Source organism: Chrysoperla carnea, chromosome 4, assembly GCF_905475395.1.
Source record: "Chrysoperla carnea chromosome 4, inChrCarn1.1, whole genome shotgun sequence".
Lineage (NCBI taxonomy): Eukaryota > Metazoa > Arthropoda > Insecta > Neuroptera > Chrysopidae > Chrysoperla > Chrysoperla carnea.
Genome location: NC_058340.1, coordinates 68,441,261 through 68,467,867, shown reverse-complemented (window position 1 = coordinate 68,467,867; position 26,607 = coordinate 68,441,261). Strand labels below are relative to the sequence as shown.

Here is a 26,607-nt window from a genome sequence, read left to right as displayed (position 1 = left end):
TTTAATATAAACTCAAATAAAAAATATATGTGACCTTAGATTTTTATTTAGAAAATTTGAGTTTAGTTTTAATTTCTGAATAAAAAAATTTAATTGTTTGTGAGTTAAACACCTGTAAATTTTTGAATTTGTTTAACCAATTGTTGAATTTAACCGGAAACCGTTTAACCGGAAAGTGCTTCTTTTTTTTTGGAGGGATGTGATAACTTTTGATACAATTTCCGTATAATTTGTTTTGAATACCTGTGCTTAAGGTATTTTTAGGTCAATTAATTATTTTCATATTTTTGATTGAATAATTTACTTTTAAATAATACCTGATAATTTAAGTTTTAATTACCTGGGCACTCAAAATTAAAAACATAAATTTCGTAAAAGTTTGAATGAACTTTCGAATATACGAAATATGTCCCATAAAATTCTGACATTCCAAGTTTTGGAAGCTTTTCAAATGACAAAAGTTTAAAAAGATTTACTCCGTTAATGAAGTCGATTTTTGGGCATAAAATATTATTTTTACATTTTACAATTTCGTTGAAAATAATTTGGAATATTGTTGTTACGAAATTTTTTCGTTATTTAAAGATTATTAGGTTTTTCCTGAATATTGTAAGAATTTAGATATTGGTGGAGGCGCATGTTAGTTCATAAGACATATCCCTTCGTAATACAATTTACCTTTTATATGCGCTTCCACCAAAATTTTATTATATTATTTGCATTTAATATTTCTTATCGAATTGTAATACCTTGAACAATATCTGTTTTATGCGAAGGGTTTTTAAAAAATAAGAAACTTTTTCTTAAAGGTTCAGGCGTAGAACTGGCGTTGATAATTTTTCGTTGTAGCTCAGAATTCTAACATTAGACAACGATATGTCTTTTTAGCAAATTCTCTTATTTAATGAGAATTCCACACTGTTTGATTTAGTGACATATTTATTCCTAGAACTAAACAAGAAATATTTTAATTATTTAAACAAGTCTTAAACTGTGATTTAAGAGTCGAAACTAACTGTAGGCCTTATACATACTTGTATACAAAGTTGAGTTTGACTTATTTTTCAAAGTTTAATGAAATGCTTTTGGTTAGGAATGAGTCTACATCTGAAAATTACTCAATATTTTTGTAATTTTGTAATTTGTAATCAATAACGCAGATTATAGGCAGAAATAATAATAAATAGGAACGTTTAAAAAAGCCATGATTAACCGGGAAGTTCTAAAATTAATATCGTGCCGTTGACAATTAATATCGTAAACATTTCTCTATAAATATTAGAATTGGGGTAATTGTGGTTAAATCATTGTCATCAAATTTGTTTGTACAATCTTGCTCGCGATAAATATTCAAGGTAAGAAATGTATAGCGTTTACTGCAATGCTAGTATGGTATAGAGACAGATACTATAGTATCCATGTTAGCATAAGTAATATTACAGTATTGAATAGAGCTATCCACCAAAAGTATTGTGGTTATCGCCAACCAGTATATGCCTGACATCCATACTGCATTGATTCGTCTGCCATAACTATTGCTAATGTTATAATGTTACTGATACTGACATAGTGATATTCCATTTATAGATGTTTTTCTAGGGTGCGCGTTCTTGGACTGATGCAAGTTTGTACATAGCTTAACGCAACACTTACTGCCTTGTTTTTATTATTAAAAATCAATAAATTATACCCTAATCAATTTTACCCTATCTGAATTATTATTTCCTCCACCTTATAGAATACAAAGACCTCTCCAAGATCTATGATAACAATACACAATATATTTTTTAAACAATTCAAAAGTTTTCTCTATTACCAGTTATTTTAATTAAAATCACGTTCAATCGTGATTCTTATTAACATGTGTCGAAGTTGGATGCAATATCATATTTCCTTGGAGATAAAAATTGTAGCTAAGAACACTCTTCGTTAAATTACCTTTCAAATGAAACTAAACAAATTAAAATCGATTCATCGGCTTAGGCGCTACGATGTCACAAACAGAACTCTACTTCACTTTTTTTATCCTGAGTAGGTACGTTGTCGAAATTTCAGCTTGATATCTCCTTTAGTTTTTGAGTTATCGTATCAACAGACGGGTAGATAGACAGACGGAAATGGCCTAATTTGGTGATTTTATGAACATCTATACGAAAATTTTGTTCGTAACATCAATATTTTTAAGCGTTACAAACTTAGGACTAAACTTAGTATACCATGATATATATATGGTATAGCAATTAGTCTCCATAGATTTTGTTTAATTTTTTGAATCGACTATATCTACGCCGATATTTTAAAAATCGCCAATTATTTTAAACATAAACATTGACTTCACGCTTGGCTTATTTATTTAATTATAAAAGAATTTTATTTATATATATTGAAAAAGATCGATAATTAGAAAATTAAATTGAAAAATAAAATTGATTTTGCTAAAAATTTTTGTTATGGATATTTAAATATCTATTATTTTTTTTCTAAAGAATATTTCTATGGGTGTTATATAAATAGATGGGGCTACCTTGAAGGTACACATACATATGTCCTTTCAATAACTAACACCTAAACGGAATAATTGTAAATAAAAAAAAAGAAATGCAGGTGTGCAAAATTGTATTAATAATAATAACACAAAATTTTTGGATGGAACGATTATTTATTTTTTTTTTTTGGCTCTTAAAGTTTATTTTTTTGATGTAAAAAGTAATTTATATTATCATTATTATTTTATTTCGAGATGTAGAAACAAATGTTCTTGAATTTCGCAAATCTAGTAATTGAACAAATTTTAAAAGACTACCTAAAATTCTTTATAAGGGTGATTCCATGAAAAGTATGCCAACCTGTAGTTCTTTGATCTTTCAGTATCATAAGTACTTAAATAATATTTAAGTTTTAATTAAAATTTCATTATTTATTTTAAAATTCCAATTCTTTTCAATTTTATTTGTGACTTTTTAATTCTTATTAATTGTACTCAAAAATAGCATTTTAGTACATTTTTATATATTTAAAATGGTTTTGAAGTTACTATCTTGTGTCCTGTAATATTAATATCTAAAGTTTCTTTTAAAATACAACTCAAAATACAATTATATTGCAATCCAAACTGACGGTAGTGTCAGTCACGTTTTCTTCTGTAGCATCAATCACGATTTATTTTTTTAAGAAATTTAATGGTAAAATAATAAGATTCTTTATTTTACCATTTTCCATTAATTTGTTTTATATAATTTGGCTCCAGATACAATTTAAAATCGTAAACTCTGCATAGAGGAAGATATTCAAAGTTTAAAAACACTCTCGAACGAGACTTTCTTTTGCATGTAGTGTCAGTCACGTTACAGAGGGATAAATGTAGCATCAACCATAATACTATACTAAAACCGTTAAAATAATAGTATTGATTATTTGACGCGAAATTAGGTCAAATGTAGTGTCAGTCACATATAGAATCAATCATTTAATTCGTTTCAGCGAAATGTTTATGATCTAATTATTGATAGTGAAAAAACCGAATTTCTTCTTTGTTCCGAAAATTTGATCGAACTTGGGATTATATTAATGTACAATATAAAAATTTAATCGATTTTGTTGCAGTTTGCTTTGATAATCTGATTATTTCCCAATCTCTTACGTTTATTTTACTGTTTATACACAAATCGAAAAAAATATAAGTACTTGCCAATCCTATATTCACATTTCTTTTCAATGCCAACGTAAGTAATATTCATATGACAAAGATAGAATATCAAAAAATATTTGAGAAAAACATGTTTTAATCATTAATCAAAGCAAAGCAAGTTAAAAAAAAAACAACCCATCACATCTGTACCACTCGAAAGAAAAAAAACAATGATAATTACAAATGAAATACAATCTTTATGAATGTACGACATGGTAAACTTGTTGAAAAATCGATGATACTTTTTAGACCAGAGTAGATAATTTTTGAAACCAAAAAAAATTACAGTAGGATGCAACCCATTAGAAAAGCAGGGGAATATGATCAAAATGAGAGGAAACATAAATTACGGTCGATCCGAGTTCGGGAAGTGGGAGGGGGTGAGCTTTTAAGGGTAAAAAATGGTTTATCTTGATTTCCGGCAAAACTACAAGTCCTATGGAAAAAAGTTAAATGGCAAAGTTGTAGGCAATAAAAAGATCTACAACTTTTGTATTTGCAATTTTTTCACATAACCTCAAAATTTAGGTGAAAAATTCAAAAAACTAAGTTTTTGGTTTTTTATTTATATCTTTTTCAAAAAAATTTTTTTTTCTACGAAATTTTGTGAAAACTTACCTTATTATGCCCCAAATACACTGTAATTTATTTGATTAAAAATATTTATTTTTTCGCTTCATTTTAACTTAATATCTAAAAAGCACCCTAATTTTCAATCGAAAATTCTGACGTCAAAATATCAGCTTTTTTCAAAAAGTTTGGGGGCTTTTTGTTCCTTGAAATATCTACTTTCTGATGGTGTAAAAAAAAATATACATTACTATAGGAAATATTCTTAGAAAATGCAAAAAATTGAAAAAACAAATTCGAAAATTTTTTTTTAATTACTATGTACAATTTCATCAAAAAATGTGATTGCTGCCATTTTTTTTATTTAAAAAGTTTATTTATTTTACTCGAATTACATTCATGTCATAGAAAATCTCATACAAAATAAATACAGATGTAAATCGTTCTATTGAATTTAGAAACTTAATTCTGATTACGTTATTCATTAAATTTTTTTTTAAAAACGTTAAATTTGTTATTTATAAATACCTTATCTGAAATTCTAATCAGTTATTCATTAGTTTTTGTCTCGTTGGAGGCATTTCTTCATCGTCAGATTCGACAAGTCTTTCCAACTCTAGTTGATCGTCGAAATCTTCAAGAAAATCATCTTCGTCTCCAATGTTATTTCCAGTCTGCATTGGTTCTTCATCCATAATTTCCTCTGAATCATTTACTTCCTCGTAGATTCTTTCTTCATATTGGAGCAATTTTCAGAACCATGACAATTAGTGCATAAATTTGTGCATTTTAAACCATGTTTTCGGCAGCCACATTTTAAACTGTTACATCCAGTTTCACAGCTGCAGCAAATAGTTTTGAGCAATACTTCCGGAATTAAATCCTTTTCTGTAAATTTGGGCATAATGCCACGCTGATGTTGCTTCCAGCCCCAATCTGTTGCTGTCAATTCGTTACCCAACCAAGTTTGAAGCTGATAATATGCTCTGTAATAATGTTGTTCTGCTGCTCCTTCTGTGGGTGGGAGGTTTGCCAAAATGAAGAATGATTTAATTTTTGCCAATTGATATTTTTGAAACCTTAATTGATTCAGTGTTATTTTTTCTTTTTTACATTTACAAATAGATTTATTGGATTAATATGGATTAATTGTAATCCATTTTTTTTATATTTTCTTTACTTTCATCTTTTTTGTAAAAAACATTGGCCAAATTTGACAAATTTTTCGCGTCTAATATAGAATTAACGATACTTTTCTTTCCTTTTCCGGCAATTATCTTGAAACAGCAATAAATAGGCATCTACAAATATTATTTAAAGAAGATTCTAAAACTTTTTCAAAATATTGTAGATGTCTTATTAAATATTAACTTTATTAACTTTTTTGTTTGTTAATTATAGAAGTATATTTTAATTTGCAATTTTTTCGTTTATCAATAAAACATGAAATCTTACGTTTTTTGAGTAATTAAAGTGTAAATTTTAATAAATACCTCAAAATTGTACATAATGATTTTTAAAAAATTTTCGAATTTGTTTTTTCAATTTTTTGCATTTTCTAAGAATATTTCCTATAGTAATGTATATTTTTTTTTTACACCATCAGAAAGTAGATATTTCAAGGAACAAAAAGCCCCCAAACTTTTTGAAAAAAGCTGATATTTTGACGTCAGAATTTTCGATTGAAAATTAGGGTGCTTTTTTGATATTAAGTTAAAATGAAGCGAAAAAATAAATATTTTTAATCAAATAAATTACAGTGTATTTGGGACATAATAAGGTAAGTTTTCACAAAATTTCGAAGAAAAAAAAATTTTTTTGAAAAAGATATAAATAAAAAACCAAAAACTTAGTTTTTTGAATTTTTCACCTAAATTTTGAGGTTATGTGAAAAAATTGCAAATACAAAAGTTGTAGATCTTTTTATTGCCTACAACTTTGCCATTTAACTTTTTTCCATAGGACTTGTAGTTTTGCCAGAAATCAAGATAAACCATTTTTTACCCTTAAAAGCTCCCCCCCTCCCACTTCCCGAACTCGGATCGACCGTAATTTATGTTTCCTCTCATTTTGATCATATTCCCCTGCTTTTCTAATGGGTTTCATCCTACTGTAATTTTTTTTTCATTTTCTACTATCTTTGAATGCTTCGGCACTGGTCTATTTAACATCAAAAGTTCTATCTTCGCCAAATGATGATCGTGAGTTGTACATTTTTACAAGCTTTTATTTAGTTTCGCATGTCCCGTTGTCTGTGTGTAATCATATCTTGCAAGTCAAATTTGATCCTTTTTTCCGGTTTCCGATTGAGCTGAAATTTTGCGTGTACAGTTTGAATGAAAATGCATGGTAAGATTGTGGCGTCCTGATTTTCCCATCGCTTCCACTATATTTGATATATATACATTTTGTTTAGTCTAAAATTAAAAATTTTAATAAAAAATATTTTCTAAGGGACAAGATTTTATTGTTATTAAAAAGTAGAAAATAATTTTATCTATGAGAAACACATACCCAACTATTTTTAAAAGCTTGAGGCGCTTGGATCCATGAGTAGATGAGGCGTTTCGATCCATTTTTGGATATTTTAAATTGAGCGCCCCAAGCTTTTACAAATAGTTGAGTATGAGTGACTCATAGATAAAATTATTTTCTACTTTTTAGTGCATTAAAATTTTTTAGATATAAAAAAATACATCGAACATTGGATATTCTTTACAATTATGTATGCACTCATATTTTTTTTTAAACTTTCATGCAACCAAAAACTTTTGTGTTGGTAAAAACATTCAACCCAATACACGCAATTTACTTTTAATTAAGGAAACGGATGTGAATTCCATAATCATCGTCAATAATTCATCTCATCATGATCATCAAGATGATGTTTTGGAAATAAAATTTTATTGTATGTTTTTTTTTTTTTGGAACTGCGATTTTAAATTAAATGCATTCCACATTTTTGTGGATTTTGTTCTTTTTTTCTTTGTAATTAATATATCAATCAATGAGAATGATAATAAATACAGTAATTATTTTTTGGTTGAATGAATTTTTACTGGGTGTGAGAGGCTCAGAAAAAAAAAACCGATACATACTTTGATAAATCACTTTAAATGTTTATTTTTTTTGAGATATTACTGGAATCTCTTGTAAATCGTTCAGTTTACAAAGAAATACCTGCAAACCTTTTTATACCAAGTTTAGTCCCAAGTTTGTACCGCTTAAAAATATTGATGATACGAAAAAAATTTTGGTATAGGTGTTCATAGAATCACCTAATTAGTCCATTTCCGGTTGTCTGTTTGTCTGCCCGTCTGTCATCACGATTACTCAAAAACGATAAGAAATATCAAGCTGAAATTTTTAAAGCGTGCTGAAGACGTAAAAATTGAGGTTGAGTTCGTAAAGGAGCAACATAGGTCAATTACTTAGGTCTTGAGTCCGTAGGACCCATCTTGTAAACCATTAGAGATAAAACAAGAGTTTAAATGTAAAAAATGTTCTTTATAAAAAAATAAACAAGTTTTGTTTGAAACGTTTTTTCGTAAACATTACTGTTTACCCGTGAGAGCGCAAATTGTATAGCTTGTATTATATGGGTATATCAGTTATATATGTGTGACATGTATGTATGTGTAATGTGACAGAGTAATCAACACTGTCTATACATGGTATTTCAACAATTAACTCAGTCAATTGTTTGTTTTAACTTGTTTGTAAACAAATTTAAAAAATATTTATTTTCAATTTTGATAGTGAATTATGATTTAACTTAATAATTATTCAACTCTCGATATTTCGAAAACCAAGGCAAATCTCGTAAATTTTTTTCCTATGTCCTTTTGACAATTTGATAGAATGTACAGAATTTTTCTGGTTTCAAATGAACTGAATTTTCGTGACTTTTCAGTCCATAAATTCTACAGAATGCAAAAACTTTAATATTGATAAATTTTTATTTTTTTGAATTTTTATTTTGTGGCACAAATCGCAAAATAGTGAATCAAGTTAAAATCATAAAAATCACAACACTTTGAATTTAATTTGAATAAAAATCAATATAAATTATCTTGATAATTTGCGTAGAACTCAATATATCTAGGATATTTAATCAAGCAATTAAAACTATAGAATTACAACCAATTTAAGACTATTTTGAAATAATATCGCAATCAACTACGCTTCTAAACCTACGTAATAAAGTTTCAAATAAAAAATATATATTTTATACTTTATACACCATTTATGGGAAAATTTTAATTAAAATTATTTATATTAAAAAAAAAAATATATTACAAAAATGGATGGCGCCAGAAGACATTTTATGTGTTGTATTTATTTATTTGTTATTTTTATAAAATTAAAACTGACATTTTAAAAGTTTAAAATGTTTTTTTTTTTTTTTTTTTTTTTTTTTTAAATATAATTTCAATTTTATTTTATTATATATAATAGCATAATAATAAATACAATTAAAAATTTATAATAATGTCGATACGAGATATATATTTACTTTATATTTTAATTAATTAATTTTTAAAATGTCAATTTTTTATTTTAAGTTTAAATGCTAGATATATTATTAAAATAAAATAGTTTCATCAAATTCCACTACAAAAATTTTTTTGCGGTTTTCTCGATTTTTTCAAAGGGGTACCCCTTAAGAAAATTGCAAAAAATCGAGACATTCTTTTTAATCTCCAATTTCGATAAAACTCAGTATATAAGGTAATTGTGACCCAAAAAGTACCAAAATTGGGTGCATTTGATGCCTGATCGAATAGTTTTTGAAATACGGACTAAAATCGATCAAAATATGACGATATCTCAGAGACTCTGCATCTAATCATTAAATTAACTTGATTTTTATACTTTTTGAATCAAAAGTACCCCATCCCCTGAGTTTCTTCAAATTACAATGAAAATTGTTTTTTGCTTTTTCCTCGATTTTTTCAAAGGGGTATCCTTTAAAAAAATCGAGAAATTTTTTTATGTCCAATTTCGATAAAACTCAGTATATAAGGTAATTTTGACCCAAAAAGTACAAAAACTCTGGTGTCCATTTTCTCCAAAACTATAAAAGATACGGAGTTGGAAATTTACAGGTAGCTTAATTAATAGTATTGTAAAATATTTATGGAAACAAAAAAAACTAGGAAATATTTTGAAAATTTTCGAAAACCAAAATAAATGGCTGCTGAAAACTCGCCATAATTATGTTGGTTTTTATATTTATTAAAAATAATACTGACATTCATCACTTTCTATACAGGATATTTCAACAATTTACTCAGTCAATTGTTTGTTTTTTTTTTTTTAATATATCTTTAAGAAAAACCTTCATGATTTTCGCTCTAGCCGGCAAACGAGACTAGGTGAAGAATACCTAGGTCTTTAATCTTTCAACAGTTTTGAATACATAAAAAAATGCATGTAAATTTTTTCTGAAAATATCAAAAGTACTAAATAAGGGTTTTAAAATTAATTTTAAATACTTAATAAAATATTATCTAAAATTTATGACACCTGGCGCTGTCTGTATCCCTATAATAAATTTAAAACTCCTTTTACAATTTTCACGGTTTGTTAAAAATGACAAAGCATTCAGAGTGTTTGAGATGGTTGACAAGATTGACATGTTTTTGACATGGTGCCATTTTGCTTAAAGGGCTCTCTGAATACATTATTCAATAAATACATCATTTTTTCCATTCCGTATTTGCTTTGATACTTTATAATTAGTGATATTTGACCTTTATGATATAAATTATATTATATCTGATATTATATATATAGTTCTTGCAAGGTTTATATCGAATTATTTTAAGCCAATTCGCCTGTATCGTATATAAACGAATTAAGAGAGAGATACTTTGATATGCACATTGCAAACTGAGCTGTACACAGCACAGGTGCTTTGTGTTATGTTTCATGTTCAATTTAAACATATTTTAACGTTAACATTATGGCTCATATTAAAAGCTACCGTTTTTTAGTCATTCGTGTACGGAAATTTTTGCCTTAACTCTTTTTTTGAGTATAAAAATACCAAAAATTTCAATTTTTGGAATAAATAGCATTCATATTTTCAAGATATTGACTTACTAACGAAATAAACATTCAACAGTGAATCTAGTAAATAAAATGGTGGAAGCGCAATTAACTTATGTAACATATCAATTCTAACTATGTACTAGACATTTATTGGCACTTCCACCATATTTATTGAACTGGTGCAGAGACAAAACTTTTTTTCATACAAAATTAGTTTGAATGTTTTATAGCTTTTCGAATGTTGATTCTTGAGAGGGCTGATGAATATTCACATAATTTGTGAATGAATCACATAATTTAAAAAAAAAGCACATGTTATCTCTCGAAGCAATAATTCCAACAATTTAAAACTTGGATTGATGAATGGTTTATGAGATTTGAATTTGAATTGCAGAGTAGTTGGGTCAGAAAATGGGTGCTTTGAAATAGCGAGAAATTTGGAATTAATCGGTCATTGTCACCCTTATCACTTAAAGGAAAAATATTTACATTTTTACATTGTGTAGCGAGTTGTACACTGAATTTTTCGGGGTCAGTTTTCTTCTTTGCACGATTTTTCTTGTAATGAAAAGTGACTAACTGTTAGTAGTTAGTAGTAGAAAACTACAAATTTTCTTTTAAAAGAACTTTCTTGCTAGAGAAAATTTCTTCTGAAAATTCTTTATTCTACTGTATTCTTCATATTATTTCAGCTTTTATAGTGAAATTTTGAATTTCTGAGGTCCTATCAATCTAGAAAATACTTACCATATCACCAATCAATATCTTATACACCACACGGCAAGAAATTTTTGGAAGATATCGCTATGTCAGTTTCACTGTGTACTGTATTGAGGGCATAGTAGGTTAGGTTAGGCTAGGTTAGAGTAGCTGTTCTGTCCGGCCACTACTTTATGAACCATTTGGAGCTGTTTAAGAACAGTAGGAGGGCTTTGACGTCGACTGACTTTAGGTCGGAGAGGTCGTCAAAGAGAGGCTGGCTCAAGTAAGTCCATCTCCTCATTACAAGAGCTGGGCAGTGACAGAGATGATGAGACATTGTCTCCTTCTCGTCACCACTGTGACAGCTCCTGCAGTAGTCGTGATACACTGCCAGGCCTAAGTGTTCAGCATGCTTGCCGCCCAGCCAGTGTCCTGCCATAGCCGCAACAACTTTGCGAACAGAGGCCCTTGGAAGTGATATAAGAACATCGGAACGCCTGCGATTGTACTCAGACCATATCTGTCTTGAGGGCATAGTAACATTAGCAATAGTTTTGGCGGTCGAGCAGTCAATACATTATGAGCATCAGGCTCATATTCGTTGGCGATATGACAATACTTCTGGTGGATAGCCCTATACTGTAATATTACTTATGCTGCTAACATAGATACCACAAGATCGATCTTTATACCATATCAGCATTGTAATAAACGCCATAAATTTCTTACCGTTGTACAGCATATTTTACAACAAATTACGTGCTTCAGCATAGATGATACATTAATGTGAACCATACAGTATTTCATTACATATTTACAGGTAATAAATATATTTATAAAAAAATATATATTGTATAAGGCTCTGACTTGTAAATAATAATTTGTTGTTAAGGGAATGTGCCATGGTCCGAACAATATAACTTTTTGTGTATTCTTTTGCCTCTTAGTTCATCTGTCTGTATATACTGATGTCTGTCAGTCCGTCAGGTAAATTTGTTGTATGCACATTTTTTTTTTGTAAATTATGTGCATATACAAAACACATTCAAAAGCAATGTAACGAACAACAAACCAACAAGGCAACTGTAATTTTTTTTTTCAGACTCTCATCAATTTCTTCGTCAAGTCCATAACATAAACCATCATATCTTTCAATAATATAATTTATAATATTGGTTTTACAACATTGTCGTCACTAGAAGATTTAACAATATTGTTTGGCGGAGGGAAAGTGCAGAAGTGTACCTACGGAATTTACTTTTTGTGTATTTCGAAAAAAAGACTTGGGGCGTTATATTTGTTGCATGTTTTGTAAATTTAAATAAATTTTATTAGTTCTTTTTGGTTTCTATTCAATTTTTGTAAAAAAAGAACTAGTTTCAAGAAAGTATGGTCGCAAGTAAATATTTTCTTGGTTCAAGAAAATTCCTAAGCAGTCAAATATTCATTTTTTGGAATTAAGTATTGAAATTGTCCACTCAAGAAATATTAAATTGCTATAAGAACATCTACAGTCAATTAAATGCGTATACTTCATTCTACTAATTTTTTTACTGTTTACATTTATTGAAATTAGATACAGAAGCAGGTGATAAACCGTTACAGATAGAACAAAAGTTTGAATATAAAAAATTTTCCTTATATAAAAATAAACAACTTTTGTTTGAAACATTTTTTCGTAAACATCACTGTTTACACGTGAGGGCGCAAATTATATAGTATGTATTAAATTTGAATATCAGCTATGTGTGTGTGATGTGAGTGTACATGTGGCTTTCTAAGAGTGGCTATCTTTCTTTAATTTTAACAATTGCGTAATCAACTCTGCCTATATATGGTATTTCAACAATTAACTCAGTCAATTGTTTATTTTCACTTCTTTTTAGAAAAAATAATAAAATTTGATTCAAATAATATTCAATCAAAAATTAACTCAAATTTCGTAGAATTTGATACCTACTGATGTCAGATTTCGGTTAATTCCTTTATATAAAGTAGTAACAGAGATTGTAGGCTTACTAAGTACCTAATACCTAATTATAAAATTAAGTACAAACAGCTTAAAGTGTTGTATAGGTTGCTCTTATTTTTTAAAATGTTCTGATATCTAGGGAAGTCAAAGATGAACTTGTTACAATTACTGACTCAACATGCCTAATTTTATATTAAATACTCCAGGCGCTGGCAGGGATTCTATGAACTCAAAAGAGATATCAGTAACTTCCTATGTTTTTTTGACTTGTAAAACCGATTTTTATAATGTGCGGGTAAAACTGACCCAGTGGGTGAGTTTTAAACAACCAACAATGTAAGGTACGAGTCAAAAAACATAATAAATGACCTGTATCTCGAGTTGAACTTTGAACGTTCACAGAACTCCTGCCAGCGCCTGTACTAAATATTATGATGTGGAAATAAACAACAGATCACGATGCTCAACCATGGTATTATTGAAGAAGGCTGTGTTGATTGACCCATCATTGTATAAAAGTACTATAATAATCTTTGACCAATCAAATTATTATTATTAACGCTATCGTAAACTTAACTATGGTGAGATGAGAGGTCTTTGTAAGTTACTTAACGATTATAACAAGAATGGTGTATTACAATAATATATTTTTAATTTATAAATAGATGGTAGTGTTTCATCAGAGAGTGCTAGCCTGACCGGACCGTGCTATAGCAGTAAGGTAGTTCTTCAAAAAATTATATTATTGTAGTAATTTTAATTAAACAAGATTTTTATCTGCTATATTACGTATTTTGATTTTTTTTGGTGAATACAAGGTATTCCAAAAGTTGTCATTTATGAGATAATTGCGATTACTAGTGAAATTTAAAAAAACCCCGACAAAATTTTCGGTTACGGAATCCTTAACTCGCACTTGAAACATACCTAAGAACATTCTCGTTTAAATAACCTTTTCCCTTAAAGCGTTCTTTAAACTGAACCGATCATGAAGATCATCGAGAATTTTTTAGTTTTTCCGAGTACGGAACTCGAAATTGGAACATAGCTGACAACACTCTCCATTAAATTCAAACGAAAAAAAAATCAAAATCGTTTCAGCCGTTTAGTCGCTACGATGCCACAGACAGACAAACAGACAGGTTTTCCGGATCGCTGAGCCCGAATATCGCAACAGAATCTGACACCAGGTACCAGGTACTCGGCTAACCTCGGAGACAATTCTGTCCCCAAAAACCCCCGAGTAACAGGTTTGAAAACATTTTCATTGCTTTTAATCCAATTGTGAATTTAGTATATTTACGATCAATTTAAAATGCAATTATAAAATGCATATTATTTATGCCAATTGCATATTTTTAATTTCTAATAAATAAATTTAGGTCACAAAATTTCCTGAGGCTCCAACGAATCGAATGCAGAAGATCGTATTCAAATCCGTCTAACTGTTCAAATTTTCGAACTTCAGTTCTTCTTTTCCGCGCCTATATTGTGGTTGTAAACAACTAATCCCAAACTGAGTATTGTGAGTACAGTATTAGACAAAAATTATACTTCATTTTACTACAAGCTCATATACTCTTATCGTGCATATAATCCAAGATTTTGGACATTATTGCAGCGAAGGAACATCCTTAAGTTCAAAAAAGTGCATGTGAAGTCACATGCACTTATAAGCAATAAAATAAGTTTCCCATGGCTTTTCAAATTCTTTTAAAAGTGACAAACAGTAAAAATTACTTGTAAATTTCAAAAAGCCTTAAGGGCCTTAATTCTGTATATATTTGTGTTGGTTGTCCACACTCTTCAAGGAGCCTATGATCAGTATTGTTTGTAGGTATCACATATATAAATGAGAAGAACTCCAATACTAATTAGAACAACGTATAATTTAAAAACCACTAAAAAGAAATACAAAAAAAAAAACCAAGTAAGAATTTTTATACTTGTATGAGTAAAGGTACCAATTATTGTTTTTAAAAAGAGCTCTGAAGGTATAAAGGTAAGGTAAGGTATACTCGTATTATATTGAACGCGTCGCTTGCTCACTCATCATATTTTTATTCCTTATAATAATAAATCCTATTATCCACGCCGGCTTATAACAACAACCATCTTTTTAACTCGACTCTCCACTCAATATAAGCTAAAGTTTTTTTATTTTTAATTCTTATTTAAATCTATACAATGAATCTGTACCGGGATGCCAATCGTCAATGAAGTTTTGAGAATAGGGAATATCAATGACTTTTTTTTTTTCGAATTCCTTAACAATAAATATGGAAATATCATAAAAGATGTAAAAAAAAAAGAAGAAATTAAAATTAAACTTGGCCAAGAAAGACGGATGAACATTTTAAATTAATAATTAAACAGATATTGGACAGAGAGATCGGGCATAGTATTTTACGTGATATACTCTGTTTGTCATAAGAACCTCATGCTAAATTATATTTTGCTTAACTCGCACTTCAAACGTATCTGAGAACAAGAACACTCTCTATTAAATTAAATTTTTCTATAAAGCCTTCTCTAAACTGGACCGATTTTGAGGATCATCGCCTATTTTTTCTGGGTACGGAATCCTAAACTCGCACTTGGAACATAGCTGAGAACACTCCCCATTAAATTACCTTTCAAACGAAACAAAAAATCCAAATCAATTCATCCCTTTATGCTCTAAGATGCCACAGACAGACACATATAGCGGTCAAACTTATAATATACTTTCGGGGATTAAAAAATAAATAATTCATGAATATATCCTATTCGTATTGCTTTATTCTGCAATAGAAGAATGAATGGTACGGCGTAACATTTTTAACTATATCAGCGGGTTTGAAACTTTGGTTACTCGTAGACTCCCTTGTCTATTTTTCTTGGCAGTTGTTAATCCCATGAAAATGCAAGCGCGGTGAAATTGCAATCCGTGGCTAACTATTTTTTGCTGTTCGGTGTAATCTGTTTTTGTGCTTCATCTAATCTGAAATCCGCAGCGACGTTGTTTTGCTCAGTCCATAGTCTGGAACCTCTTACCAAACCTGAGAAGGATCACATAAGGAAAACTCTACGCTTGGCTCGGAATAATAAAAGTTTCTGCCGGAATATACTCTTGAAAAGAAATATTAAATGACGATTTTTATTTTATTTTTATGGATCTATCCAAAAACTCTGCAAACAATAAGATACAGGTGAAAAAGCCGTTGCATCACTGCAAAGAAGATTCTGCAATAAGAAAATTGTCGGATAGGACTCCCAGTACGACCAAAATTTTACAAATGATTATAACAATAAGTGGATTGAAATACTAGATTGAAGTAATTATACTTTAATGCCGAAAATAATCGACGCATAAAGATATGTTTTAAATCAGTTATGAGGCTATATAAATTGACACACTGTATAAATAATAGGTAAACAAGTGGTGAGATTGATCATGATGGTATCTGAAAACGTGTATCAAACCTAATTTTAGGTCTTCAAGAAAGATTATGATTCTTCGTCAATGAAATTATACATTATTTTATTTAACAATACTCTATAACCTATAGATTTTTTAAATTCAAATATGATTCATGAGAGGATGTCTATAATTCTTATAAATTTTCAGATTTTTATTTTTTTGTTATGAATTCTACGTTTATAAAAATCAATATATTTGCTTCTTTTTTATCGTTTTTTTTAACTTTATTCGTGCAAGGTTGAAAAACGGTATCTTATAATTTAATATTTTTGGAAAATGATCTCGTATTAGTTAGATTTTTAACTCTTTGCTCTTTACAAATATTTCCATTTTGCTGAGTAAGTAGGCGATAAATTCTTAACATTCTGTTTTACCCTATGTAGGTAAATATGATTAATTTTACCAATAGAATGATCAAATTTTTTTTAAGAAACAATTTTTGTTTATGATAAATATTAATAATAGATAATTTCCCAATTTTGTGTTTTCTCTTGTTTCTTTAATCACTCTTCTACATGATTGAACTAATTGTCAGGATTTATTAAGGTTTCAGCCGAATAATAAATGTTCCAAACTTCCAAAATTGGAACAAAACGAGCCCCATTGCTCTTGAAAAAATTAGAAATAAAAAAACATACATTTTTCGATTTTTTTTCTTTTTCAAATTATATACCATTTTTTTTTTTGGATTCAACTTCCTGTCAATAATATCGAGTAATAATATCACTCACATTCATAATAGTAATTATTAAACATATATTTAACACACCACGTAAAAAATAAAGTTGGACTCTAAACAAAAAAAGCAAGCCGTGTTGGGTATGATCTTCCGAAGCCAACCAAAATTTTGTCTGATAATATCATTCTACGCAAGATTTTCTAAATTTTTGTTCTCTGCTTGAAATTGAATATATCATTGAAGTTTACTCTACATGAAGTTACAGAAATTGGTTTTAAGGAGTATGGTTGTCTTACTAAGAAATTTGGTCACATTTTTATACCATGTATATATGAAATATATTATACCATGTATATATGAAATATACATAGTATATTAAGTTTAGTCCCAAGTTTGTAACGCTTAAAAATAATGATGCTAGGAAAAAAATTTTGTCATAGGTGTTTATAAAATCACCTAATTAGTGCATTTCCGGTTGTCCGTCCGTCCGTCCGTCCGTCTGTGGACACGATAACTCAAAAACGAAAAAATATATCGAGCTGAAATTTTTACAGCGTACTCAGGACGTAAAAAGTGAGGTCAAGTTCGTAAATGAGCAACATAGGTCAATTGAGTCTTGGGTCCGTAGGACCCATCTTATAAACCGTTAAAGATAGAACAAAAGTTTAAATGTAAAAAATGTTCCTTATCAAAAATTAAACACCTTTTGTTTGAAACATTTTTTCGTAAACATCACTGTTTACCCGTGAGGGCGCCAATTAGGCGGAAATTTTATAATATGTACTATACTTGATTATCAGTTATGTATGTGTCACATGTTTGTATGTGTAATGTGATAAAGCAATCAACACTGACTATACATGGTATTTCAACAATTAACTCAGTCAATTGTTTGTTTTCACTTGTTTTAACCATTGATTCAGGTATTTGTTTATAGAAATTTACGAAAGATATCGAAATAATTAAATAATTTTTAGTCCAGGCGAAAATTCAACTTCTTAATTGTTATTTAAAATAATGAATTATGAACGATGGTTAATTATAATAGAGTAGTAACCCATGATATTTTCGAGAAGATCTTGAAACAGTTGAGCTTCTCAAGGCAGTGTCTTCAATCGTGAAATGACTTTTAGGATTTAAATCGACTACTAAAGCAATCCGGAAAACTAGGTCCAATTTGATCTCAGAACATGACGTCCATTAAGTTATTTTTTGAATGGTCAACTAAAAAACGAGCTTTTTGCGATAATAGATTTAAATGGTACACCCTGTATAGATACTATGTCTTAGTATTGTACACTGTCACATATAAAACACGAGTATAGAGCATATTTTCATGGATTTGACTACAACAAGATCTTTTGCTACCGGTAATTTCGAGAGATTTTTTAATTTTTTTGAAACTTACCCAGAACTTTGATCAGAGGTGTGAAATTGAAATTAAACTTACTTTTTATAATTGCTTATGTGGTTAATATTTCCATTTTACTTGAGATCCTTCTATCCCGCTAATTTAACGAGATTTAAGTCTCAATTTCGGGGTGAAAATCATAACTTTATGTGAACAAATTAAAAATAAAACTTTCAAAACCATATCTAAATTGTTGTGTAAGGATAGCATGCTGTGACTTAGTAACAGCGGGCATTATTATACTTAACGTTCTCCTTACGTTATCCGTGTGTTGTGTTCTTTATAATTAGATACATAAAATTGTTTTAAAAAGGTAGAACCAATTCAATGAGATTGGACTTTATTTAAAAAAATGAACGGATTCAGTTTTTGTGTTATTTTTCTCCCTTTAAAAAGACAAAAAAACTATAATTTGGGTATACAGTAACAAAAAAAAAAGTAGATAATTGTAAATGGACCATTGTTTAATGTGTAGTACCTAAAGTGGTTCTGGCACGGAGGAAGGGAGGGGTTTTAACAAGATTTTTTCACCTAAAAAAATGTATTTTGGTGTGTATTAATGATCTAGTTTTTTTTTCTGGTTAGTATGATAGGGTTGTCGTGTAAGATTAATGATTAATTTTCTATTTTTTGTTATTTGAATTTAATGGACTTTCTCTTATCTGGTTTTAGTCAGGTGGAATTTTTATATATTTTTAAAAGGTCTAAGCCATATGTTAAGCTTACGAAATAAGAGGTTTTTTAAGAGCGTATTCGTTGTGTGCGTAGTAATGGTAGGGACAATTAATGCCAGCGCTTCCAGTGAAAAATTTTGGCGATAAAGAAGGCTGTTATGACTTATTTGCAATTCTTTACATGTTAATGGTATAGAAAATGTCAAATTAAAATTATTGAAAAACACTAATTAATTGAACTTAATGCATTAAAAATTGTGAAAATAAGAAATCAAATTGCACAAATATTATTTTTCAAATGTAAATTATGATAATTATTTATTTAAATTTGTGAGACAATAATATTAAATTTTCAATGTAAGTAAGTAAGATTGCACATATAAATGCAATCCATACAATTATATGTGCATCCATACAATTCTATAATTTAAGTAGTGTATCGTTACCATGGAAACGCCTCCAATAAAACTGACGCACGGTGCGAATAGTAATAATGTAAACTGAACTGTGTGAAAATAAAAATTTTACAGAAATTAGGAAGTTGGAAAACTTGTAAATCCAGATTCTTATGTATACATTGCCTAAATGTCTGATCAACCTAAATTACTGTCGACAATATTACTTGAGCCCTTGATCCGTTGCAAAGTTCATTATCTTCGAAAAAATGGAAGACTTTAGATTAAAAATACAGCACAGTATAACTAATAGACCGAAACATCCAATATTCCGGCACTCTCAATTTTACTATACAATCCAGTAAACCGAACATTCCAATAATCCGACATCCTCTAATTTTTAAAAGTGCCGGATTTGTGAGATTGTACTGTACTAAATTTTGCTTGGAAACTAAACTGTATGGAGATTGATTTTTACAAATGAACTGGGAAACGTTCCCATTCTAGGGTTAAAAAACTTAGGTACATACAATGCATAAAGAGTTTTATATTTTTAACAGCACTACAAGAAGCAGATAAGCAGAAGCATGTAACGTTTTGTAATATCTAAGAATCAGGATATCTAAAAACACAGCATCATGCGATTAGACACAGTCATGCGATTAGATCCAAAAAATATGAAGAGATTTACTACTTTTTGATTTAATGTCAAGATTATAGTTTGCAGACCCTTTTATCTCTCTCAGAAAAAAACATTTTCATTCTAAGTATATACAGAGTGGGACAGAAAAGTGTGCAATTTTGAAAAGGCTGTAATACTAAAATCCATCAATTTTGCTAAATTATTTTTTGACCTTAATTTAAATTGTATTATAAATTGTATTTCAAATTCACATTCTTACAGCCGACATCAGTTTCGATCTTTCATTGCTTCAAACGTTGTTGGTCGGTTATCGTGGTAAAGTTTTTCTCTCCTGATACTCTTCTTTTCAGATTAACAAATTATTTAGTCGAACTTTTAGTTAAAAATAAAATTTATGTAATTTTCCTAAATCCATATTTTCGAAGTATTTGTTTTACAGCGTTTTCAAAATCCAACCTATCCCTGACACTCCGTGTATTTTAGCTGCTTTAATAAGCAATATAAATTATTTTATTTGCTAATATTCTGCAAGAAATGATGACATTATCTAGTGTATGTATCTTCACTGGCCGCCAGGCCGTACCAGAAGATAAAACATTATACGACTCAATAAAATATTTCTAATATGACATAAAATTTATTACGATAAGTAAGATTAATAATAAACCTGATTACATTACACTCATATCACACTATTTCACATAGAGGATCATATGTTGTACCTTGGAGGGGGGGGGTCAAAGTACCTTTTTCGATCGATTTTCATTTTCTGCAAACATCAATTTTTCTTTCAAAAACTAGCAGATACCCACCCGCATTGCTGGGTAATTTCTCCTTTAAAAAGAAAGATTATCACGTTATAGCCCCCACTTATCCTTTATTTTGTTCACAATTTTATGGATTTTAATTTTTTGGCGTGGAACTCGAACTTTTTTTAAAATGAAGTTTTGCCTATGATACTCGCTGATATTGTAACTTCCTATAGGTTCAATCATTAAATTATCCTGATTTTTACACTTTTTGGATCAAAGTTACCCCATCCACCGAGTTTTGGCTGCAAAAATCGGCTACATTTGATGATTGGTCGAATAGTTATTGAGGTCTAAAATGGATCAAAATATTGTGATATCTCAGAAATTCTGCATCCAATCATTAAATTAACCTGATTTTTATACTTCTGTTAATTAACCCGGATGACTTCTGTGCAATAACTATTCCAAAAGATACAAGTAGTTTAGAGTCAAAAGTGTTAATAACACGTTCAAAAAGTTCGTACGCCAACGCTGAATGGCGCATTTACCACTAGAACAAAAACCAAGCTTGCCAATGGTGGTATAATTCTATTTGGATGAAATTCTGTGCCATCTTGCAAAAATATAAAGGTACAACACTGTCCCATATATATTTATCGGATATTAAAATCGTCTAAAATTCCACTTAAGACATACTTAAGTAGTAAATGCGCAAAGTGTCTTAACAAAAAAAAAAAAAAAATAACCGGCTTTGAAGAGAATCGAAATTATAAAGAATTTTTTTATATTTTTTTTCTACATATGCAAATATTTTTCGTTTTTTAATCTTCAACATTATTTTATAGGATCAATCGATCGTTTGTTTATTATAGCATTTCAGTCTGTGTAAATATGTGACTTAAGTCACATTGGGCGTATAAATTCCTTTTTATAAATAATAATATTGATAAAAATTGTTAAAAAATACCTTTTTGACAATAATACCAATAAAGAAAAAAAAAATTGTTGAATGTGAGGCTATTTCTTTCTCGCGTGGATAAAATTTTTTTGTTGGAATTTAAGTCAAATGTACATTAACAAGTTTGATAAGTAATACTTATAAGTATTAGCTTATTTATTAATTTAAGTACCTATACACTTAAATCGGCTATTGACTAAAAGCTATAAACATATTTATACAGTAAAAATTATTCTACTTAAAAATATTTGAGATTATATCATATCTAAGAATTTTTATCATTATCAAGTCTTTAGTACTTTCAACAACTCGAGTAAGCTTAAAGAGGGATTGTTCTCAACTTGCCACTATAAGATTATGAACTGCTCTTATTATTTACGGAGCAGTTTATTAAATATAGACTTATTTTGAACAAAAAAATTAAAAAAAACTGTATGTGATGGTGAGGTTATCACCATCAGACAGTCGCTTAAACGGCACGTCAATTGTTCTACAATTCAGCTGTTCGATCTGGCCACAGAATGATCTAATCCGGGTTATTCTTAGCGTACTTGTACTACCGTCGAGACGAATCGGAACTTTGCTATCAGTGCTCTTAGTAATGCGTTCCTCAGATAACCACTTTCAGATCACGTTCGGTATTGATTGAACAATTGAAAGTGACCGACTTGCATGAGCTTTGAACCCTAAACCTATGGATTAGAAGTCCAAGACTCTACCAAGCCTACCACAACCACCGTTGGAAATGGCAACAAAAAAATATAATGTAAATTTGATTTTTGCTCAATTGGTCTATAGCTGACTTAGATTAGCGTTAAAATTGCAATGCAATTGGGTTGGTTTTTTTAAAATTATGAAAAAAAAATTTTGTATAGTTGGTGTTTATGTTTATGAATTTTTTTTAAATTTACCAGAAACCCCGCTTTTGATTCGAACTAAGGTACTTTGTATCCGTAGTCAGAAGCGCAAACAATTTACACGTATCATAACCTTTATTAATCATGTGAATCGCATTAATTCATGCGATTTGGAAGCAGACAGTTGGTTTTTGATTGCTCTTTCATAACCAATAGAATCACGTCAAGTAGGACAATATTTGTAAATTGTTTTTTTTTTATCAAAATAACGATTTTGTTCGCCAATATAACCGAAATCATAAACAATCATTAATGGCATATAATTATCTTTCCAATAAAGCCAATTTCATTAATATTAAATTATTTTTCTTTGTTTTTATATCAATTTAAAGTTGTGAGCTAAGAAGTAATTCGAAGGAATATTAGCTTGTTTTAATAAATGATTAATATTCATAATTAATTTAATAATAAAGTTATAAATAAAGAGGTTTTACTGCCTAATTAATAAAATTACAAAATATAATATAAAAAATATTTATCAAACATGAGTAAAACATTTATTTAAACATATTAAAAGAAATATAAAATGTTCATACAACATTCCGACAAACTTCATAAACATGTCATTTATATAAATTTGCTTGTTGCATGTATTACTATAACTAGTAAAATTCGATAATTTTATTTAATTCTATCCCGTAAGGTCATGTCAGACATTTATTATATTATTATTTAATATTTACCTTTCTATAAAATGCATTTATTGTATGTAATAACAAATATTTTTAATATCGATATGACAATTTATTGGAATTATTAAATTTCAAATATAAATATGTTAAAATTTGAAAAATTTTAAAGAATGTCTTTCAAATCAAGACCGCTCTGTCTATTTACAAGCTTTTATTTAGTTTCACCTGTCCCGTTGTCTGTCTGTAATCAAATCTAGCAAGTCAAATTTGATACACTTCCCGGTTTTCGATTGAGCTGAAATTTTGCAAGCATATTTATTTTGCATGCATGCTTCCACCATATTTGATATATATGTACATTTTTTTAGTCTTAAATTAAAAATTTTAATAAAAAATACTTTATAAGGGACAAGCTTTTACTGTACTAAAAAATAGAAAATAATTTTATCTATGAGTCACTCATATCCGACTATTGGTAAAAGCTTGAGGCGCTGAATATCAAGAATATGAATCGAAAAATAATTAGGCATGTGGAGTAGATGAGGCGTTTCGATTCATGTTTGATATTTTAAATTGGAGCTCCTCAAGCTTTTACTAATAGTCGGGTATGAGTGACTCATAGATAAAACTATTTTCTACTTTTTAGCAAAGTAAAAGCTTGTTTCTTAAAAAATATTTTTTATTAAAATTTTATTAATACATAAATTTATTTCTTTTTTTATGAAAATGGCACAAAATTTAAATAAACATAATTACTATGATTGGTATAGAATTTGAAATGTATGTTTTCAGAAATTATGTATTGGTACCATTTAGGGAACATGATTCAATTTAAAAATAAAATGATCATAATTTTATAAAAATGTGGAAACACTTAGCAAAATATTAGTAAAACAGTATATCAAGGAAAAATTAAATAATATTTTTAGCAAACATTAATAAAATATTATATCCATAAAATTAGATTGTCGCGATATTTTAATAATTTGTCCTAAAATAAATTTTTTAATCGAAGATTTCAAGTATTTTATGAGTTTAATCAAATAAATTTTGCTTTAATAAAACTAATATTTTAAAAAAAAATTACTTATAAAAAATGAAATTACCATATGAATACAGAATTCTATCAACACAGCGACAAATGGCGCCATATTACTTAAAAAAAAATCGTTGTTCAATACAATAAAATATATAAAAATTTGATTTTAATAACAGGATGTATGATGTAATTAATCGAACGAAAAAAAAAAAAACAAGCGGGCGGATGGCATACGATCAGCACGCGTTTGTTTCTTTTCTCTAATCGTATTCAAAAATATATATGTTTTATTTTATTATTTTTAATAGTGTCAGTACAACTTGCGTGGATTTATTTTGATTTTATTATGATTAAAATAAAAACAACTTTAAAGACTAATAATAATATATGGATTGGAAATATCGTAAATTTTGAGATTTATGAAGATCTGTTTTGTTTTTTTTTGTTTTTTTTTGTTTTTTTTTTTTTGTAGTTTAGAAAGGAATTTGTCTCGTGGGTTTCTGATTTTTGATTTTAAAGTGAAATTTACTTTTTTTAACATAAATGAAACTATATACAAGTGAAATTTACAAAACTTAAAAACGCCCGACAAATGCGATTTATTCCTTGTAAACCGATTTTTGGAAACTTAGCTATATAAAATGTTCTCAATCAAGTCGATTCGACCATTTAGGGGCTAAGATGCCACTGAGAAACACACAGACGTACAATTAAACACTTTCAACTTATAATACTCCTTCTTAAATCAATATCAAAGTGATGGTTAAGGACATCAGATGAGATGAAAAGGATAATACTTAGAGAGCTATCATTTTTTGGGACAAATTTTTGGAAATATTTTAATTGAAATTGAAATATTGAGAGTTAATATTTTAATTGAGAGTTGAGTTTGTTCTTTTGAATTATTGTTTTGAATTACCTAATTATTTTACTATTTCACTTTTCAAAATTAATTGAGCCAGGTTTATTTGACCATTCATTTCCATAGTTATTTATGTGTTGAAATTATACGTTATGCCTTTTCCAAACTGAATAGATTTTGAAGATACTCGCCAATTTTTTAGTTTTTTCGAGTATGGAACTCTAAGCTCGCACTTGAATACCGAATAAGATTTCGAGTTCGACTTTGGACATTTAGTCACTCTCATCTCGATGATTTAGTCACTCTCTATATATCGATGATAAATTGATACACGAACTTTTTTATCGTGTTGGCTTGTTCGAAAGTTCACGATATAATAATACTTGCACGCAAAAATTGCGTGACTTTTTTAAGTAAATATTATATTTTGAATGAATTTCAAGCAACAGATTGCGTTTCTAATCTTTGAATTTATGATTGCAACACTCCTCAAGATCAATCTTAAAATCTGCAATTGATTTTTTCACCTGTGGGTGTAAAAAATATCTTTTTTATATTTATTTCATTTAAATAATTTTTAAATTCATTTTTTACCTAAATTTATTTAATTAAAGAGAATTGAAAAAAATACACTCGAACCAGGACTCGAACCCGGACTTCTTGGATTCATGTCAAGCGCCCTACCAATTAGGCTATTCGAGTTCTAGACACGAATGCAATTTTTTCAACTCAATGAATTTTTTACTTTGTTTATCCACCTTATTTATTATTATTACTTATTATTGTTGTTCACATTTAATTATGCACACAATATTTACATCATGGTCTTTCGACTAATTTTGATATATAATATGTTACATTCAATCGTAAACTAATTATTGACAAATGTCTTGTCTAGCAATCTTAATTAAAGAGAATTGAAAAAAATACACTCGAACCAGGACTCGAACCCGGACTTCTTGGATTCATGTCAAGCGCCCTACCAATTAGGCTATTCGAGTTCTAGACACGAATGCAATTTTTTCAACTCAATGAATTTTTTACTTTGTTTATCCACCTTATTTATTATTATTACTTATTATTGTTGTTCACATTTAATTATGCACACAATATTTACATCATGGTCTTTCGACTAATTTTGATATATAATATGTTACATTCAATCGTAAACTAATTATTGACAAATGTCTTGT

General features: G+C 28.7%; 1 protein-coding gene across 5 annotated transcripts in view; it reads left to right on the top strand.

Moving 5' to 3' along the window:
* LOC123299001 (interference hedgehog-like) overlaps positions 1 to 26,607 on the top strand; it is a 123,227-nt gene that overhangs the window by 237 nt on the left and 96,383 nt on the right. The gene's annotated exons all lie outside the window — the stretch shown is intronic.